Source organism: Hyperolius riggenbachi, chromosome 5 (assembly GCF_040937935.1).
Source record: "Hyperolius riggenbachi isolate aHypRig1 chromosome 5, aHypRig1.pri, whole genome shotgun sequence".
Classification (NCBI taxonomy): Eukaryota; Metazoa; Chordata; class Amphibia; order Anura; family Hyperoliidae; genus Hyperolius; species Hyperolius riggenbachi.
Window position 1 is genome coordinate 86,932,126 of NC_090650.1, and position 13,210 is coordinate 86,945,335.

General features: G+C 43.1%; 1 protein-coding gene across 2 annotated transcripts in view; it reads left to right on the forward strand.

Annotated features, from left to right (window-relative positions):
• Positions 1–13,210, forward strand: part of RAPGEF5 (Rap guanine nucleotide exchange factor 5) — a 430,024-nt gene that overhangs the window by 156,394 nt on the left and 260,420 nt on the right. The window contains exon 1 of one of the 2 annotated variants that reach the window (XM_068235963.1): positions 7,047–7,050. The exons of the other annotated variant lie outside the window; for it this stretch is intronic. The gene's annotated coding sequence lies outside the window, so the exon portion shown is untranslated. Of the gene's footprint in view, positions 1–7,046; positions 7,051–13,210 lie in introns of those variants that run through there. 2 annotated transcript variants of the gene reach the window in all.

The following is a 13,210-nucleotide window of genomic DNA, read 5'->3' on the forward strand; positions in this document are numbered from 1 at the left end:
GTATTCGCAGCCTCTCCCTAAAGGCATTGCCTTCTGTTTGGCAACCAGAACACATTTCTCACTTACTTAATTTTCCAACTTGATCATTAGAAATGACATAATTTGTTGATCCTCATTTGTTTTTAACCTTTCATGAGCTTTTAATTCACATTTAACGCTTTGCTCTGAGCTGTTAGGAGCGTTATTGATTGCAAATGCCTCCTGCGACAGCCTCTGAATGTCCACTGCGTTATTCTAAATACTTGATAAAATGTTACACCTCCAAGTATATAAACTGGGAGAATCCACACTACCCTACCTCGAATGAGTCACATTGTCCTCATTGCCAACATATCCTGGATCATGGAGAGAGGACATAGAAACTGTGTGCAGACAGTCTTTAGTGGGATTCATTATCCGCATTTGCCTCTTTGATGGTGAATGCTTGCAAGCAGATGTTTGTGCAATTCTATCATTTCTGAAGGATGTTATGGAAGCTAACATTTCAGTTTCACACAAGACATGCCAGTGGCGGCTACAGGATTTTTTTTGGAGGGGGGGGGGGTGTTATGCAGGTGCTGGACCAACTTCTGGGGTAGCTGATGACCAAATGGGTGTGGCTATAACCTGCAAAAGTGGGAGTGGCCATCACTGGATGAGGGCGGAGCTAACTGTAATTTAGAAGTGCAACGCAAAGACAGTGGGCCCAAGTTTTGGTGACCCTTTCCCCAGAAAATTCACATAATTGTGCAGGTTTTCTTAAGAAAATACACGTAATGTGAGCAGATTTGCCCAGAAAATATGTTCAATCATGTGGTAGATTGGACCAGAAAACACATTCAATCATGTCAGCAAATTTGACCAGAAAATACGTTCAATCATCTGGCAGATTTGCCCAGAAAACACGTTCAATCATATGGCAGATTTGACCAGAAAACACTTTAATCATGTGGCATATTTGCCCAGAAAACACTTAAATCATGTGGCAGATTTGCCCAGAAAAGACCTCAAATAAATAAAAAAAAAAAACATTTACTCACCTGCAGAAGACCTCCTGTCCTGGCCTCCATCCGGCGCGCAGCTCCCACGATCCTCTGCAGTCAGCCAGCAACGTCCCCGACTTCCTGAACTGAAACTTCCCGCGCTGAGAGCAGGGCTACGGGAAAATGGCGCCCGGTGCCCTGCACTGCAGACTTGAAGTCTCCAGAGTAGGGCTTTGGCGCCATTTTACCGTAGCCCTGCTCTGCCAGAGCTGCGCTATGAGCTGCGGGCTGCTGCTGCCGGTGAACTGTGTGGCGTCTATTAGACGCCGAAAGTCAGTTCATGCTGAGGGGTGCTTTAGGGGTGCTTGGACAGTTTTAGGGGGTGCTTCAGCACCCCAAAGCACCCCCCAGAACACAGAAAAAAAACAAAGCTCTGCCACGGAGTGCTTACACAGATGTAGGAAACCTTTGTGTCCAGAGTGCTTTAAGGTTGATTCATATTTGGTGAACCTTTAATTACACCACGTAATAAATGTCACTGCCACACTGTTTAGAGGCCTGTTAGGATTACTTTATGAGGTAAATGACTGTGAATATGTAACTAGTACTGATAAGCTTTATGTTAGTTCTCTAAGAATGGCTGGGAAGCCACATGGGAGAACAGCTCTGTCCGTATACCATAAGTTCCTTTTCTGTTCTATTCTGTTTAATAGAACACTCGGTTCCTGTTTTGCATTAGTTAGATTTGATTAGACACACCTTCATTAGTTTGAGGAACCTTCCCTAGTTTGCTCCCAACACTTCCATTGTTATTGACACAGCCTGCAAGTTAGTGAAATGAGCATTCTCCTGTCACTTACTCACCATGTGTAAATCCACAGAGTAGCCTGAGGAGACAGCAGTGACTTCAGCTCATTATGACTTTCATTGACAGAGATCATTAAAATAATATCCCTGCCTTGCACAATTGAGAGACGTTTGTTTTGTCTTGTAAGATTCCAGGCAGCCCTGTGATGGGTAAAAACAGCCCTTGTCAAAACACAGCCTGGCCGGCTCGCTAAATCCATCCACTCCAGCAATAATTGGTCACAAATGAGTAGCTAACTGACAAAGCTTATCATATTAACCCAGAGAACGTGGCCACTCCAGGCCAAAGGGGATACGCCTGAACAGATAGGCTCATTTTTTTTCTGCACGCATTAATCCGCGACTGCTGCAAAATATTTTCTACAGATTTCCAAGTGAAATAAAATATGTTTATGGAAGAAAAATTTGATTTGTAAATTTAGCACCAAAGCAATTGTTCAAACTGAAGAAACTTTATTGGTCAAAAATTCAACTCTCATAAAAATTACTCAGGAGTCACTTGCCTGATGAGTCGGGCTTAGTCCCAAGAAACATTCATATATTGGACATAAGCAGTGTCTCTACTTTGCGACTTGGGCGGTGCTGACGCGGCTGCGTATCCTGTAGCACTCATCCACACACGTGGATTCCGGAACTCCGACTTGGCGTCCTCCACGGTGGACTGAGCGGCTCAGATGAAGCTGACGGTACCATGCCTCTGAGCGATCCAAGCGGTTTGGACCCTACTGTATGTAGCAGCGGAATTCCGATATCTGACCATCCATGCTCAAGTTGGGTGAGAGCTAATCCTTCATTTTTTGAAATAGATGGCCGACATTACAAGTCCTGCTGTCATCCTTTATGTGGACTGAACTGTTGGAAAATTGAATCTTTAGGGGGCCCCCCATACTTTGACAACATGGCACATGTATGCGTGGTGAATGAGTGCGCGGACGGAAGTTGAGTGTGGCTAAAATTATACTATCTGGCCAGATATAGTTTGCCTTCATATCAACGCAATCAAATTTATGTTATTTGATAACGCAGCCTGCTTCAAGTATGCAATCCGATCATTGTTTTTAAATGTGTGTTTTTCTACTGTGATGAATTGTTTTGTGGAATCTATATTTATGTGAGGCCTGGTGTCTCTTATGAATTTGTGATATAATAAATAGCTACTTGGTATACTTTGTGAGGCTGTGTGACCACTCAATTTTTAATTGGTATTAGTCCCAAGAAACGCACGGAAATTTTTTATGAGGGTTGTAATTTTTGGACCAATAACGTTTCTTCATTTTGAATATCTGAGTCGTCTTGGAGGAGGTAAGTCCACCATTGCCTGCTCTTTTTAGGTTTTTAGGTTTTACATTTTTTTTTCACTTTGGCACCTCTGAACAATTGCTTAGTGTTTTAATCCACCCTGGGTAATTTTTGGCCCATCTCTACAGAGAACAACTTTTTAAAGTGTACCTGACACAGAGGCATGTTCCCTGCTGTAGGACATGCCTCTGTGCTCCCCCCATCCCCATCTCTGCCCCCACCGCGGTCTATCACCCCCCGAAATTGGCGACAATGATTGTTGCTAATCACGAGGGGAAAGGGGGAGAGGTATTCCCTGCTCAAAACGCCCACTGGGGGCATTCCTGCAGGCTTTCCCTAGCTACCATTGGGCAGCTGTCTTTCCCTGGCCGTGCCCCCTGCCGCTCCCCCACCTCCCTGCATGCTGAGAGAGGAGCTAGCTCTCCTTCCAGCGTTGTGACCCCAGAGGTCACGAAAATGAAAGTAAGGAGATGTGGGCCACAGGAGCGGCTGAGATGGCAGCTACCTGATCCGCCCAGCACCCTGGATCAGGTAGCATTGTTTTTGTTTTTTTAAATTGAAGTCCTTATTTCAGGCTTCCCTTTAACCTGAGTGGAGCAAGATGCACATGGTGCCTATTGAGTCCAAATGTCCAATCCATATGTCTTTAAAAATTCATTAGCAACAGACACAAGACTCGCGCTGTTTTAGGCAAAACACCTATTGAGGCCTCTGTCTGTTACCAACACATTTTTAAAGCAGACATGAACTGAGACCTCCTTTCTGCTGTAAAAGATACACAACAGCATAATCTTTAACCTCTTAAGGACTGCAGGGCTAAACCCCCCTAGTGACCAGGCCATTTTTAGTAAAATTGGCCACTGCAGCTTTAAGGCCAAGCTGCAGGGCCGCACAACATAGCACACAAGTGATTTCCCCCCCCCCCCTTTTCTTCCCACTAACAGAGCTCTCTGTTGGTTGGGTCTAATCGCCCCCCCCCCCCCCCCCACACACACACACACACACACCCAGGTTTATTTATTTTTTTTATAAATATTAGTGTTGCCCTTTTCTTTTCTTTTTTAAGCCCTGTTTCTTTAAATACCCTCCCTCCCCCCCTCCCCCCAGCCAGCCAATCATGGCGATCAGCTCTCATAGGCTTCACCCTATGAGAGCCGTTCGCTCTCTCGTCCCCCAGGGGGACAGCCGTGTCACACGGCTGTCCCCAGTGCAGCGCTGCTGCTGATCGCAGCACTGCTGCTGATCGCAGCGCTGCACCATGTAAATTGACAGCGATCACGCCGTCTAAAAGTCTCCCGAGCGGCATTAGCCGCTCGGAGACTGAAGGCGGGGCGGATCTCCGCCCCCGAGCAGCAGATGCGCGCGCAGCCTGCGCGCGATCTCCTGCAAAACAGAGCCCCAGGACTTTACGCCAATCGGCGTTAGGCGGTCCTGGGGCTGCCGCCGCGGCCACGCCCATCGGCGTGATGCGGTCGGCAAGAGGTTAAACAAAAAACATTTATTTGTTACAGCTTATACAATTCCTAAAATAAATCTGCAGTGTTTCTACTTCCTGATTCATGGAAGCAGACATATTGTCATAGCTCCCAACTGTCCCTCTTTTGGAGGGACAGTCCCTCTATGAGAGCCTTGTCCCTCTTTCCTCCTGATTTGTCCCTCTTTCAGGACTTTGTCCCTCTTTCTGTGTAAATATATATATATTTATCTACTAAATAATGTGTTTGACTCTAAACTCTATTCCCATCCTTTAAATTGATGTACTACTAATTGTAAAATGTTAATATGAAGGAAATGAACCAGGATAGAAAGAACCAGTGTGGTTTGAATTATAAAACCTTTCTTATGAAATCTTTATGGTGTGCGTGACTAGGGGTGTGGCAGGGGCATGATCGGGGGTGTGGCAGGGGCGTTGCTTAAGTGTCCCTGTTTCACATCTCAAAAGTTGGGAGGTATGATATTGTTTACAGCCTGTGCTTTCTATTGGGCTTATCTGCAACAGACAGTCATGTGACACAGGGGAGGATCAAATTACAACTTGAGATTAGACACAAATGAGGGGGAATTAGACAGCCTAAACTCTCTGAATACATACAGGGTGCATGTCTCTATGTTTTCCTTCTGTCCTATGCAAGAGTTTGGGTTTACTTTAATTTGATTTACAAAAGTGTGCTAAGTGTTAGCACGCCAGTGAAAAGCCATTTAGCACGTGCAAACTGGCTCTGCACGCATGTGCAAACTGGCTCTGCACGCACCACTTTGCGTGCAAAATCAGCCGCTTAGCGTGATAGGCATAGTTTGCACGCGAAATCGGCTGATTTTGCACGCGATGCGGTGCGTGCAAAACTTTACATGCGCAAACTTTTACGCGCGCTAAAATAGCATGGGAACAGTAACAGCTTTGCCGTGCAAACTACTTAGCACACTAGTTTGCACGTGCAAAGCTTTTAGTCATGCTAACTGTGTTAGCACCTTTTAGTGAATCAAGCCCAGTGTCTGACGGAAGTGTCCAACGACGCAGATGCGATACTGCTCGGCTTGCAATTGCATTGGAGTCAATGGCACTGCATCAGTCTATTTAGATTGTTGCGGTAGTGGTACGACATGAATGTGCCGATCATTCAAATTTCAGTGACGTACTTCCTGTGCAGCAGGGAACATGTCACCGAGTGGTGGGTGAAGCTAAGCAAATCACCCTGTCGGCGCACTCTGCCCAAGGTCAGGGATTGCATCATTTAGCCCCACCCCCTGCTGGAAAAATACCATTCTGTTTTCTATTCTTGAAATAGAAAACCCAATGATGTTTTTTTTTTCAGCCGGGGCGAGGCTACACAACGGAACCCAGCGGTCGTGTGACTTTGGCAGGTTTTTGGGGAGGAATGGAGCTGCCAGGTAAATATAACTTTTACGTGACAAGAGGATAACAGCATAATCTGAAAGTGTAATTTCAGGCTGTATGTAGGGGAGGGGGGGGGGGGGGGGGGGAGACACCGAGAGCCCAATATAGTGCAGTATATATTGTAAATATGGATGGAAAGCAGTATAATGAGATTTATACTCACAAACGTAGGTTACCCTCCAGGTAACCACTGTATAGGCAGGTGGGGAGATTAAACCTGTCCCCACTCAGGATTAAGAAGTTGCTCTCTGTAGTTTAGAAAGAGAGGCGCTACGCTGACGAATCCTGCATACAAGTGTTATACTCCGTCCCATTGCCTGATGAAGTGGGTTGAACCCGCGAAACGCGTTGCAAATTGTTGGAGTGTATGATTAAAAATTTTATGTGTTGAAAAATCAACATTACCTTGTGTTTGCTTTTTGGGGGAGGTGAATCCACCTATCACCCCCCCCTAATCTTTTAAAACTTTTTACTCTGTTTTATACTTTTGGCGCCTCTGTATCCTTGCTACTTCAGGCTGTATAGCCTCTTTAAACAAAAAGAACGTTTAGAGTGGCCTTGCGTTATCTGTACATGGCAATTTTAACGTTGCAGTGAGGCTTGGTCTCCTAAGGTGATTGTGGGCTGCCTATTTATAAAGGCTAATTGCTGTCATGTAACCAGCTATATAAGATTTTTGAATGGAGTTCATTGGGCTGTCACCGTTTGCTGACATGTCTGAACTACATCTACATATATTACACTGGAGTGATAACAGAATATCTCCAGCACAGCCAGCCCACACTAAGTACCACTGATATTTGCATGGTAAAATAAGATCACCCTGTTTATGTGCCATCATGGAAATAGTAAGCGCCTTGCGCCTGATGTAATTGCTAATTGTACAAACATCAATGCCGCTTACCTTATTGTTATTCTAAGCAAGGAACAGACAGGCTGTGTGACGAGTGATGAGCCCACACACAGCACATTAGCCAATAACAATTAAGCAGGTAAATGATTTTCTATTACTTCCACACGTCTGCAGCTGATGACTCTTTTAGGAGGGAAGCCTATCACAGCAGGTAGGCTCTGCTCCTTCTAGTTCTAGTCACTGGGTCCATATATGGAAAACACTACAGTGGAAGGGAAACGGGCTTCTCTTTTTTCTAGCACAGGTTTGCAAAGGTAAAGGGGGCGGTGTCCCTACAGGGGGCCATACACACAAACATTTCTGCCTAATGGCCCCAAATCATTGCACTGCAATGCTATGGGCCACCAATTGGCTGCTGCTCCTGTCCTCCCCCAATCGATCAAAATCTTCCATTCGTTCTGATCAAAACTTCTGATTGATTTAATCTGTTGATAATAAAAAGGGAAAATCGATGTGCACTGCTTAAGTCCCCTATACATTAGATGGGCTTTAGATCTGGTAAACAAACAATGACCTCAATTTACTAAGCTTATCTCCTGTCTTTAATAATGTTTCTAAAGTGATCACCATGGTAATAAGGCATGTAGTATTCAGGAAACAGTTTACCTCAGGAAAACCTAAAGTTAACTCTTCAATCCTTAAAATAACTCCAGAGTTAAAGACAGGCTGTTTATGAACTGTGTGTGAAAAGAACTACAGAGGAAGTAAATGAACTACAGAGGAGGTAAATGAACTACAGAGGAGGTAACATTAGGAATGAAGAGATAAGATAACTCTCTCACTGTGTGGAGGTAAGTTATCTCTTGCCTTATTATCTCCAGCATGATCTTAGTGAATTGAGGCCATTATCTGACTGATATTGATAGATTACCTGGGCATTGCAGTGTACCACCCAATTACACTGCAGCCACTGCTAGTTTTGTATTGCTTGATATAAACAAATGAAAAATATAGGGCTCTTTTCCACTGAAAATTATGATTGCAAAATGCACTGTGATGCAACCGCAATTTCTTAAAATCGCCTTCCTGTGCATCCTGTCATGTGTTTTTTTGTTTTTTCAACTATTTTATTAAAAAAAAAAAAAAAAAAATGCGGGAAACCGAAAGAAAATAGGACAATGTGACCCAATCGAGGTAGCTTGTTTGCAATTTTTTTTGCACTCACATTGGCTTTAAAGAACAACTGAAGGGCGCGGAAAATGAAAGTTGCCATATTTATTTACCTTTAAGCTATACCAGTTGCCTGGCAGCCCTGCTGATCCTCTGCTTCTAATAATCTTAAGGTACCCATACACTTAAACGATTTCCCACCGATATACAGCAGATTTGATCACTGTGATCGAACCAGCTGTGAAATCGTTAAGCAAATGTTGACGGTTTGACCAATTTCCACCTGAAATCAATCGATCTGTCCAGGTGTGAAATTTAGCTGGATCGTCGGCGGGTCAGGAGTACGTAGTTAATGGCGTTCGATACGGCGACATACGACACAGCAAAGCAGCAGCAATACATCACCTGTCCGCTGGCGCAAGTCTCCGGGTCCCTGCAGTCTCTCATTTCATCCGGCATCTTCTCCGTCTTCACTTCTTGTCCCGTCGTGTGAGAAGGCGAAGTTCAAGCAGTAGAGGGCGCTCTGTTTGACCTTCCTTGTCACTGAAGACAGGAAGTGAAGTAATGATGGAGGAGGACGGTGAAAGAAGTGAGAGATGGCAGGAAACGGGAGACTCGCACCGGCGGACAGGTAATGTATAGTGGCTGGCCAGGGGAGCAGAGGCAAGCGGCAGCAGCAGTTCCACAGGTTGTGAATAGATTTCATGCTGAAATTGATTCAAAATCTGTGTGCAGTGTATGGGCAGCCAACAGATCCCTCTGTGATCAGATTAGAGGGATCTATCTGTTGGTCGATCTGGTGGCAGTAGACCAGTGTATGGCTGCCTTAAACCATATACCCTGAACAAGCATGCAGCAGATCAGGTGTTTCTGACATTACTGTCAGATCTGACAAGATTAGCCACATGCTTGTTTCTAGTGTTATTCAGACACTACTGCACCCAAATAGATCAGCAGGGCTGCCAGGCAACTGGCATTAGTTAAAAGGAAATAAATATGTCAACCATATTCCATATTCTTCTCACTTCAGTTGTCCTTTAACTCAAAAGCAGGAAAAAGAAAAATGGAATCGTGATTGGAAATGGGACACTGTGATAACAGTGATCATCAGAATACCCTTGGGTTCAGCAAGATGCGGGTGAATTGCATGTGTGCCGATATCTGGGTTGAAACGTGGGCCCTTATTTGAAAAAAGGGCCCATTTCTCTGCTTTCTCAGAGAAAGTGATTATAAACCAAAGACAGGAGAAAGGCGCTCTCTATGGTGCTGAACCAACAATAGACTGTACAGCAATGTGCAAGACATGGAAACCTGTGTCTCCACACCAAGGGTAAAGTGAGTGTACTGCCCCTTGCCATACTGATCCCCTGCCCTTCAGCATAGCATGTGCGGCTAGCAAGAGCAGTACTCCCTTACAAAGCACCAGTGCCCACTGCTGATTGGCACTAAGTTTCTGGTACACCTCCGGTGGGCGGGAGTAGGTGCTACCATCACAGGATCTTACATGCTGACTGCCCATCTTCCCTGCAGGAGACAAGCAGGAAGCTACTACTGGTGGTGTTAAAGAGAAACTCCAACCAAGAATTGAAGTTTATCCTAATCAGTAGCTGATACCCCCTTTTACATGAGAAATCTATTCCTTTTCACAAACAGACCATCAGGGGACTGATGATGTGGTGAAACCCCTCCCACAAGAAGCTCTGAGTACCGAGGTACTTCTGGCAGTTTCATGTCTGTAATCCCTGTTACATTGTGGGAAATAGCTGTTTACAGCGGATTCCAACTGCCAAAACAGCAAGCAGCAGCTACATCACCTGCCAGCAGTGAAAATGTCACCATGTAATAAATGTCAGAATATAAACTAGGGATTTAAAATATTTTACAATGGGCAAACACTGACTAAATCATTTATACACAATTATTGTAAAAATGAAGCACTTTTTTATTACATTATTTTCACTGGAGTTCCTCTTTAAGCTATGGCTGCATCAGAATAGGAGCAGCATGTTTTCTGGTAGTGTAAGCCACATCTCTCTGAAGTCAGGTTGCAGTAAAATTCTGCATCTGCATATCCATGGATGAGTCAGTGCTGGTGTGCATTTTCTCTGCATGCTGACTTCAGCTAGGTATGGCTTACATTACCAAAAAATGTGCTATTCAGGTTCTGACATTGCCAGAGATGAACATAACATTGTTAGCAATCCCTATCCGGGTGAATGAGAAGCTCTGCAGATACCATATACCCATGTATCATACAATGGAGGCTGCCATATTTTAAACAATTCCAGTTGCCTGGCATCCTGCTGATCTATTTGGCTGCAGAAGTGTCTGAATAACACCAGAAACAAGCATGGAGTTTGTCTTGTTAGATCTGACAATATTGTCAAAAACACCTGATATGCTGCATGCTGAGTAACTGGTATTGCTTAAAAGGAAATGAATATGGCAGCCGCCATATCCCTCTTGCTACATTTGTCCTTTAAAGGTTCCTTCTTAGCCTTATTTTGAAAGGTACCCCTTCGTGAAATCCTGTACTTGCCAGGTACCCCCTGGTATAGGTATCTCCTGTAATCCTTAACACAATTATATTTATTAGTAGTACACCGCTATAAGATATACATAATTACCAGGTATTCCCATTTGTTTCTACTTGGCTTGGTTTAGTATTGCAAATTAGAACGTTTATTAATCATGCGTTAATAAAATCTGTATCTAAGCTAAGTACCTGGTAATTTTATCAGAAGTAACCACAGGGGTACACAGCATGTGTCCTATGATGTTAACATAGGCAGAGGAAACTCTTTATATGATGAATTAAAAAATAAATAAATAAACATTATTTGGCACCCTCTCAATAAATGTACTGTATCTGTAACACATTGTCCTGTGTCTAAAGCCTGGCACTATGGTAAATACTTTTCTTTGTATTTATCCTGGGTGAGCGTCCAGCTTGAGCTCACTTCTGCATGATAATCACAATTGCTCCAAATATTGCTCCTAAATTGAAATTGCATCAAAAATCTCTCCACAATCTAAATCACACCAACACTGCGAATGTAGGAAAAATGCACAAAAATTGCAGTTGCTGAAAAATCCATTTCCTCCTACTCGGCATAGGTCACTGAGGGACTGCAGGTTCACACAGGTCCTGAATGTGCAATTATTATTTATTGGTGGGGAATGCTTTATATACATTTTAAGAAATGCTGAATTGTTCTGTTAGGATTTTAAAATCTGTGTTTCATCCCACTTTATCCGCCCGATTGAGAGACTATGATTTACTGGGTTATCTTTCTGATTATTGATGTCCACAATGAGATAAACTAGCACCGGGATTCTTTACTCCTCCCCCTTTTTCCATAGACTTTAATATATAGGATGCAAGAGCGCATGTTATCAGAAATATACTTCAGTGTGTAGATCATGTGTGAAAGTTTAACTGTCATACGTTTACTGTAATAATCGTCATAACGAGGTGCAAACTAACCATTGCTTAAAAACGTTATATGCCTTATACACATTGTAGAAGTCAAATGTAGCAGGTGGATGCTATTTTCCCTATGTAATTTCGCCATCTAGTGGCTAGTTTTTAAAACTACCAAACATTGATATCATTTTAGTTTACCTGTAATTAGAATCTTTCTCCTAATATCAGTATTTTAATCATTTTCTATCCCTATTCGTCTTCTTTTTGGTAATTATTATTATTTATATTGTTATAAATTAATGTTATTTTGTAGTGATGATGCAGCACAGTGTATAAGTCATTAGTATTCTCACCTTGTAGCACTACAGTCCCAGGTGCAGATCCTCTCCCTGACACATCCTGCATTGCATTTGTATCTTCTCTCAGTGTTTGTCTGGGATTCCTTTGGGCAATTTGGCTTCCTCTCACATCTACTAAACACATTGGTAGGTTAATTGGCTTCCTCCACAGAAAACTGGCTGCAGACTGTAGAAGATGTACAATATTCAATTCAGAACTCGCAGAGGAACAGGGAGTGATGTCACTTGGTCAATGTATTTCATAAAGCACTGCAGAAAATATGTCCGCACTATATCCATGCATAGTAACAGTACACACACTTTTGAAGAGATGCCTCTATATGTGACAACTTGTGTGGAATAATTCAGTATGCCAGTCAAATAGATGGTTAATATATGGCTTATTGTCAACTGGGTCCCTTTACAAAAAACATATGGGATTAAATTGGAAGAATTTTGATTTCACACAATTGTGGTTTCTAGCACTAAACAGATAGGGACCGGTTTATAAAAACTGTACATTTTTTCTGAATTGGGTTTTCTTTCATTGTACATAGATTGATAACTGCAACCGGCCAAATGTATAAATCTTTTTCTTTATTTATAAATCCTAATCTATGAACAATTTCGAGAATTGATTGTGCGGATATTCAAATTAAATTGTGCTGGAGATGAACTGAATGCATAAACTGTAGAAAAGCTATTGTGTATAGGAATTGTACTGTTCATAGATGTTAATGAATTCACAGCTCAATTATTGCATAGAGACCATCAGGGGGCACACCTCTTTTATGCTGGGCATACACGGGTCGATCCGGCAGGCGATTAGCCGCCGGATCGATCCCCGCATGTCCACTCATGCGTGCGGATCGATTCCCGCTCGTTCCTGCCAACGCTCATCACCAGCTCGATTCGCCATTATTGTCCGCCTGCGGGGATCGAGTGCGGAATCAATCCCCACGGTGATCGGACACGTCGGATATCATCAATCGAGCCATCAGGCTTGATTAATGATCCTTCCCTCGACGCTGTGTATGCCCAGCATAACATCCATCCTTTTTAGACAATTCATGCAATTCCACAGCCAGAAGATGGTGAATTATTTCTGGAGAGCTAACACTAATTTGACTTTTATAAATAGCATTATACTTAGGCTCTTATCTAATTCACTTTTTCTCCTACAGGATATTTTCACACCTTATTGATAAAATGACTTTTAAGGGGGGTGTTGTGTCACGGGCACGCGTAAGATGAGGAAGCTTTATCTACGCTCCTGGAGCGGTTAGAGACCAACCGTGGAGCGTAGATATAGTGTTGCTGATGCGGCTAGTGGTTAAATATAAAATAACATAAATTATATCTTAGGGTAAAAAAAGTGAATTGAGCAAATTATTATTG